This window comes from Theropithecus gelada, chromosome 7b (assembly GCF_003255815.1).
Source record: "Theropithecus gelada isolate Dixy chromosome 7b, Tgel_1.0, whole genome shotgun sequence".
In the NCBI taxonomy this organism is placed as follows: Eukaryota; Metazoa; Chordata; class Mammalia; order Primates; family Cercopithecidae; genus Theropithecus; species Theropithecus gelada.
This window is the reverse complement of record NC_037675.1, coordinates 91,855,842-91,864,156: the sequence shown is the minus strand read 5'-3', so window position 1 is coordinate 91,864,156 and position 8,315 is coordinate 91,855,842. Positions and strand designations below refer to the sequence as shown.

General features: G+C 50.7%; 2 long non-coding RNA genes across 2 annotated transcripts; one reads left to right on the top strand and one right to left on the bottom strand.

Annotated features, from left to right (window-relative positions):
* Window positions 1–620: 620 nt before the first annotated feature.
* On the bottom strand, window positions 621–4,275 carry LOC112629342. The gene is made up of 3 exons (XR_003120579.1): window positions 3,262–4,275; window positions 2,372–3,089; window positions 621–932 (listed from the first exon to the last, which is right to left on the bottom strand). It is a non-coding gene; the product is annotated as an uncharacterized LOC112629342 (long non-coding RNA).
* A 57-nt stretch (window positions 4,276–4,332) lies between these two features.
* LOC112629431 lies at window positions 4,333–7,387 on the top strand. Its single transcript, XR_003120596.1, has 3 exons — window positions 4,333–4,353; window positions 4,543–4,695; window positions 7,138–7,387. It is a non-coding gene; the product is annotated as an uncharacterized LOC112629431 (long non-coding RNA).
* Window positions 7,388–8,315: the final 928 nt, after the last annotated feature.

Sequence of the window (8,315 nt, the reverse complement as noted above, 5' to 3'; positions counted from 1 at the left end):
ATTATCTTTCCCACTCAACCAGTTCCTTTTAAGCAGCCTTTCCAGTAGTTCCACATAACACCTGTGCATCCATTTCATCGGCCAGAAGTTAATCATGTGGCCATATCTAGCAGAAAGGGAGGCTAAGAAATGTAGTCTCAGCTTTGTTATTAAAGGAAATGGGGAGGGTCAGTAATGGGGAGCATCCAGCAGTTTCTGGTCTTATCCTTCAAGGTCTAGTGTAAGACTTCCCTGTGACACCAGTCCTTGAGGATATCTCACATCATACATCATTCAGAATCACTGTTTACTATATATTCGTTGTTAAACACTCATGGTTTTATATAATAATAATAATACAAAATAGCTGCCATTTATTGAGGCTTACAATGTGCCAGACCCTATTAAGTAGTTTATCTGCCTTATCTTATTTAATCCTCACAAAGTCACAATGAAGTAGCTATTAACTGTCATTATCCCCACTTTGCAGGTAAGGAAACAGGCCCAAGTGGTGGTTAAATGCTTGTCTAAAGCTATAAAATGTGGAGCTGGGATTTGATTCATGAGCTGTTAAGACAAAAACTATGTTAGCTACAGTGCCCAGCACAGCGTTCAGCAAAGAGAAGACATTAAAAATAAATAAAACCTTGTTAGTTTTATTGTTGGATCAAATAGTTAACTCAGCATCCAGATAAAAACAGGAAATAGACAAGGGACTTAACAGAATGACCTGGGCCTCCTCCAGGTACAGGAAACCACAAGTCTGAGCTTGCAACTACAGCTCCACAAGTTTGGAGATTTGCAGAGGCCACAGAATGAAATAGGGTTGATGTCCGGGTCTTCTCACTGCTGGGATCCCAGTCCAGGATCTGCCTCTGCCCTACTGTGGGGTCTTCTAGCCCATGTTCTGCAGGGATCGTTTATGCTCCAGGAATGACCCTGGGTGCTGCCTTCTGCAAGCAAGAAGAATTTCCATTCAATGCCTGGTCTACTGCTTGTTTGGATTCCTTTAACTTTTTATTGTTCCTTATTGAGCAACTAAGACATTAATGAAGCCATCTTCTGCAGTTCCAACATATCCAGGCATGTTGCTCAGCATTTGCTGACAGCGACCAGTAAATTATTATTATTATCATCATTATTGCTATTACTGTTATTACTAGCTGAACAGAAATAATTCATGCAAGTTACAGCTGCCTCTGAGAGTCATCTTTGGCTTTTTTAATGACAGCCCTATAGATTTTAGTGAGAGTCTCGGATACCTCTTTCCTAGGCAGAGCCTCCTGAAAAAGCAGGTTTGCCCTTCATCTTTTTCTTGAAAAGAATGTTTTGTTGTGAAAAAATTTCCAGCATACACCAAAGGACTGGTTTGCACCACATTAAGTCATTTTGAAAGTCAAAAATGGTCAAATAATCGCAAGTTTGTAAGACTCAAATTAATAGTGTAGTATCATGACCCCCATTCACCTGTCATCACCCAGCTACCACAGTGATCAATCAGCTCAGAGCAAATCTTGTTTCATCTAAACCTTTACTTCCTTCTTCTCTCTGTAATGGATTATTTTAAAGCACATCCCAGACATATTATTATTATTGTTATTATTATTATTTTTATTATTTGAGACAGAGTCTTGCTCTGTCGCCCAGGCTGGAGTGCAGTGGCGTGATCTCCACTCACTGCAACTTCCTCCATCTGGATTCAAGCAGTTCTCACGCCTCAGCCTCCCGAGTAGCTGGGAACAGGTTCCATCTGGGTTCAAGCAATTCTCATACCTCAGCCTCCTGAGTAGCTTGGACTACAGGAATGTGCTACCATGCTCGGCTAATTTTTGTATTTTTGGTACAGACGAGGTTTTGCCATGTTGAACTCCTGGCCTCAGGTGATCTGCCTGCCTTGGCCTCCCAAAGTGCTGAGATTACAAGTGTGAGCCACTGTGCCTGGCCTCATTAATTCATCAGCAAATATTTCTGTATGAATCCCTCAACAATTAGGACTCTTTTTAAGCATAATCTCAAATACCATTTTCACATTGCTCAAAAATTAAAAATAATTCCTTGAGGTTAAGTATCCAGTCAGCGTTCAAATTTCCCCAATTGTCTCGTGAATACGTCTCATTTTTATCGTCACAATTGTGTAGTTTGTTTGCAAGAATCAGAATCCAAAGTCTGTATGTTGTAATTGGCTGATATTTCTCTTAAGCTTCTGTTATTCTATAAATTCTCCTTATGTTTTGTTTTTTTTTTTCTTTTATTCTTTTTCCTTCCACGTTGTTGATGAAACCTGTAATTTTTTGCCTGAGATGAAATCTGGCCGCCTCCCTGTGGTGAGGTTTAAACACCTTGACACATTAACATGCCCCCTGGTTCTCTAATTCCTGTAGCTGGGAGTTACCTCTAGAGGCTTGATCTGATTCAGGTTTGATTTTTCAGTAGGTGTTGTGGTCTTTCATCGGAAGGAACATCATGTCCAGCCATCTATCTTTTTATGATGTTAGTTATCATTGATGATCACTGCCTGGATTCATTGTCCTCTAAACGGTGATAAACTGGCCATGGTGATGGACAAGTGGCATATGCAGTTAAGGGACTCACTTTGCCCTCCCTCCTTCCCCCATCCCTGGCAGTGCTGTGGGCGAGGCTTGACCTGCTCTGTGATGGGGCTGGAGGCAACACTTCCTGCCCACTTCTCCCCTCTTCCTCCCCACCCCCACATCTGTGTGGGAAAACTTATCATTAAGGGAAGGCTGGTGAATTAGAAAGAGCCTTGAGTCTGGGCCTAGCCCTGCAGATGCCAGCCTCAGAGGTTGCTAGGATACGCCGCTCCCCAAGCCTCCTCAGAGCTGCATCCTTCTGGAGCAGCTCATGGACACTGATGGGCTGCCTGTGCAGTGGGGAGGTGGGAGGAGGAGCGGCACCCCACAGACGGGCCTACAAAGAAGGGGGTGGTCCGCGCTCCTCCCGGAGCTCCATGGAGCAGGGAAAGTGTCACCCCAGAAGCACCTGTGTACAGGGATCAATTCAGATCACCCACAGTGAAGCCCACTCTGAATTGTAAAAGTCCCCCAGTCTTATTCTTCACTGTACTTGCATTTCTTCTGCAACATGTCCTTCTATATATAATTCAGAAAACATAACCTGAATGGACAAATGCCAGTCCTCTCCCCAGCCCCTGTCTGCCTGGTAAACTTCTGGTTCACCATAAGGCTCAGCAAAGAGCTGTATCCTCATCCTCAATGCAGCCTTCAGGACTCCCTCCCTGTGCTCCAGATGCCACATGCTGACCTCTGCTCACACTCACAGCAGCATTGCAAGTGCTTGTTTCCCCACTGGGTCTCGTTCTCCTCTGCACCCAGCACTTAGCACAGTGCGTTGCATAGGTCAGCTTGAATGCATAAGTGAAAGTGCCTTGCTTGCATGCCTCTGCAGACAGGGAGCTCACTATCACAAGACAGCTCATTCTGACAACTTCAAAGTTCTTCCTTAAACACAGCTGAAATCTACCTGCCAGAAACTTCTACCTGGGAACCTTAGGGAGGCTGCCAGTGCCACACTGAACAAGCCAGCTACCTCTTCCACAAGACCACTCTTCAGAGTTGAATCCCTCTCCACTGTCCTCTGCAGCACCTACCAAAAGGTAGTGGGATATGAGTCAGACATTCACATTCTAAGTCACCAAGCTTGGCTCCCAGGAAGCCTCCCTAAGGTTAGAGGTTCTGGTCCTACTACGCTCTCAGATACCTGCACCCTCACCCTGGTCCCACTGGGACATCACCTCAAGGGCCCAAAACTGTAGGGCACAAGTCTCGATGCCAGAGAACCCAGGTGGAGAGTGGAGGGTAGGCCTTGCAGTCTCCCTGGGTGTGAGAGTATCTGTCGCCACCCTTTCCTGATGGAGGTTCGGGATGCCAAGTCCTAAAGAGGAGGCAGTTTTCTCAAAAATCACCCAGGGAATCTGTGCTGATCTCAAACTAGAGCTGAGAGAGCGAGAGAGGCAGGCAAGGAAGAGGAGGTAGCAATGAGCTAGCATCAAATTCCACAGTCGACCTGACATAAGCCAGCTCACTGTGATTTACTTGCCACCATCCTTGGGGTGGCAGAAGAGCTGAAATTCTTTCTGACATCTCAGGACCAAACTTGTCAAATCTCAGCAACAACTTTCCCCCTCAGCACCCAGGCTCTCTGAAGACTGTTCCTCGGAATAGCCTGGAGCTGCCGAGCCAGTCGGGGATGGCTCCCGCCAGGATACAGGCCGGGCTGAGAGCTCAAACGAGTCACAATGGCGAGGCTGGTGCCCCCCATCCATTCCCGTGGCATCAGGTGAAGGGGTCTGGAGCCAGCCGCCTGGGTTCGAATCCTGACTGTCCCCCTCACCAGGTCCTTGGCCTTGGCCATCACTCAACCTGGCCAAGCCTCAGAGTCAGTGCTTGTCTCTGAACAATTAGGGCTGCGTGGCGGGCTAATGTTTAGGATACGAAGAAAACAATGTATAAGGCTTAGCCCAGTGTCTGCTCTTTAGAAAACATCAGTTAACATTAACCATTCCATATGCTCACTTCCTGCCAGGCTCTGGGGAGGAAAGGGAGCCCATGGCAGACCAGACACTTGACCGGCCAGGGTCCCCTGGCCTGCGAGGAAGACGTTCATGGGCGCGTGTGTGGTGGTGGATGAACTGCGGCAGAACCCGAGATTGACAGCTGGAACCCTCTCCTCTTGCAGGTGAGGAAGATGACGCCTGGCAACACCATGCTTCACCTCTAGTTAGTGGCTCAGCCCAGACTTCGGGCTGCCGCCTAGCCCAGCACTCTGCCCGACAGTGGCCTTCTCGGCAACGCTTGCACTAGGGTGCAGAAGCCTGGGGAGCAGGGAGGCCCAGAGAGGCCCATTGTCAAGGCTGGGAGGCGGAGTCAGGAAGCTTAGAATGTCAACCAATGGGAGACCACGGTGATGATGTAACGCTCGGCCTTCACCTTCATTGGCTGCCGGTCCTGCCACTCCAGACCCTGCTCTGGGGCGGTGCCTTTCGCCTCAGGTTTTCCAGCAGAGCGGGTCATCAGTCTGGGAAGGACATTGGAGAGTGGGGGTTGGGGGCTGAGGACTGAGCCGGGAGTCCCTCCCTGAGCCTACCAGGGAACTGACTGCTGCCTTTACTAAACTCAAAGCTCCTGGGGGAGCCCGGGGTGCGGGTTCTAAACACCCCACCTCCTGGGTCAGCGCCGCGCCTGGCGTCGCTGCAAATCTCAGGGGTGTTAGGAGGAGACAGAGACACCAGCCCCGCCAGCCTGGGAGGCAGCCCGGTACCCAGGAGGGAGGAGGGCGGGGGCCTGGGTCAGCAGAATTAAAGCATACAGCTCTATACTTACGATCTCCTCTAAACATCTGTGATAATTATAGGTCTGGGTGGAAAGCGTGGGGACCCTCAGCCCAGAGCCGCACAAGACTTGGATTTGCTTTGGAAACCACTGTGATTTTCAACAAGATCGTCAAGATCGTTCAAATGGCCTGGGTGGAGACGGAGAGCTGGGGAGTTGGGGATGGAAGCCGTTTTTAAGCCAGGAGGAATCCAAACCACACACAGTAGTCCTCTTCGCCACCACCCTCCCCCCCGCCCCCCGCCATGAGGTCCATGACTGTGTCCTCATTTCACAGATGAGGAGACAGGCACAGAGCAGCAGGCATGGCCATGTGGCCGGTCACGCAGTAGAGGGAGGCCCGGGGGCAGGAGAGGGGCGCCTAAGGCCACACAGCAGGGCTGCGCCAGTGCGCATGGCTGAGAGGCAGGTTCCAGGAGTTTCTGTGAGTTGTTGCTCAACATCAAGAAAACGCTGTTCTATGAGAGGAACTTCACCAGGATCCACGGGGGAAGTGGAAGCGGCCTTGTGATAGGAGTTTCAAAGGCCTGGGCTCTGGCAAATAGGAAAAAACAGGCTGAGAAAACATATCAGGCAGACCTGCTTGTGAGGGAACCTGGCAGACATCCAACCAGCAGTCTGGTGGCCAATCCGGTTATCAGACATGCGCTTAATCCGTCATTCCGCAGCGGGCGGGTCACTGGCCACACAGGCTTCAGGCCTCCTGGCTTGAGGGAACTTGGAGTTGCCATCAGGCCCGTATGAATCAGAAATTCTGGGCTGCTCACCCCCCACCAGGCACCCCCACACTGTCCCTCCTGCGAGTTTGCCTCTCCATTCTCTTTACCTTCACTGTCTCTGTTACCTGTGGTCTCAGTGATGCTCAACAAACCACCAAGTCCAGTGGCTTAAGAGTATGTGTTTCTTTCAGCAGGGCAGTTCTGACCTTGGCTGGCCTCACCCATGTGTCTGCATCTGTGGTGAGCTGGCAGACAGGGTGTAGGTTGGGCTCTCCCCCTTGTCCAGGTCCTCAGCTGGGACACCTGGGCTGGCTTGGCTCTGTTCCATGTGGCCTCTCATGCTCCAAGAGGCTAGCCCAGGCTTAAGTACACTGAGGTGGCAGTTGCAGCCTGCAAGGCCTCTCGTGGCTTAGGCTCAGGACTGGTACATCATCACTTCTGCTGCATTTCTCCCTGCTAAAGCAAGTATTGAGGCCACCCAAGATCCAGAAGGTTGAGAGGAGCAGCAGAGCCTCACTGCAAAGGGCATAGATGCATGGAGGCCCTTCTCTGGATCCACAAATGCAGACAGTGTACAGCAAACACCATCTCCACCCCTCTTCTCTCCACCTGTTGGCATACATACTGTTCTTCAAGGCCAACCTCAAGTCTAGCTGTTTGTAAAGTTTTACCTAAATATTCCACCCCACACCCGCCATAGACTAAATGAATAGCAGGATATCTATCTGGAGCCCTGGGGCCCAAAAGGAGGTGCCTAAAAGGAACAGGGTGTGACTGGCCCTGTGGGCTCTGGCTGGGGAACTCTGCAGCTGGGACAGGAACCCAGAGATACCAGGGCCCACCCCGGCCCAGGCCCTGGGGAAGCCCCTTCTGAGGACGAGAACCAAGCTCTGAAATCCCATGCTGCAGGCAAAGGCAGGGACTTCCACCCATCCTCCTGCCATCTACCAAGTATCCACTGAGGGCCTTCGGGTTGTTCCTGGCTCTGTGCTAGGCACTTCCACGCATCATCTCATCACACCCTCCCAGCAACTTACAAAGTGGTTATTGCTTTCCTCCCCATTTTACAGATGAGGAAACCAAGGAAATCAAGGGTGTTTAAGTGACCGACCGAAAGTCACACAGCTAGGAAGTAAAGGAGCCAGGATACAAGCCCAGAGCCCTGGTTTTACCTGAAACCAAAACCAGAAGTTCCCCTTCCAGCTGCCACCACCTCTCTGAGTATCAGCCTTGCTAATGACAATGGTAACATCAGCTCCGCGGCGTGGTTCTAAGCACTGTACGTTAATGCGATCAGTTAATAAAAGCATCTTGCCTTAATTAATTTACTCCTCTCAATAACCCTTTGAGGTAGGTACAATCTTTACTGCCATTTGACAGATGAGGCACAGGGAGATTAAGGGATTTGCCTAAGGTCACACCACTTGGAAGTGACAGAGGCAGACTTTGAATCTTCAGCACTGAACCTTGCTACCACACACTCACCATTTTTCTTGTTAGGATTTCATAGGCTCAGGGTCCGAGGGGACTGGGGCATGCCAGAGGGGTGGGAAGGTAGGATGCAGAGCCAAAATAGGAGACACTGGAGCCGGGACAGGAGCCCAGAGAGAAGATGAGCAGCAGAGCATGGTCTCTGGCAGCCTGCGTCCCTCCTTTCCAAGTCATGATGCCAACCAGAAGCCCTGATCGAGGGTGGTGCTGGAGAGGCTCTGAGAGGAGACCGGGATGGTGGTGCATATGGCCGTGCCACCCTAGACCGCACTCCAGGGAGGGTTCTGATGGCCTGGTTTGGCATTTCTGCAGAAGCATCAGCTGGGGACACGTAAGGGGCGGGGAAGGAAGTGAGAGGAGATGGAACTGCAGACTGGGCAGACTGGGTTCCCCATTAGCCAGGCCATATGTCCAAATGTGGACAAATAAGTGCAAGCAGGCACCAAGCCTGGCGAGCCCAGCTGCAGAACTGCGTGGGGAGAGCTCGCCCTGGGAAGCATGGCAGTGGGCTGCAGAAAATAGGGAGGCTGCTGTGTACCCTGCCTGAGGCTGACACCTGCTGTCAACCACCCTCTCTTCTAGCCACCCTGGGAGGCAGGGACGATGGAGGCTTGGAGAAATTCATTGATTTGCCTGAGTTCACAGAGGGACTAATTGGGGAGGGCAGGATTTGAACCCAGGCCTGCCTAATTCTAAAGCGGGTCCTTAGTCAATGCCCCAGACCCCTGGCCAGTTTGTAGGGTTAGAGGGAGTGCCC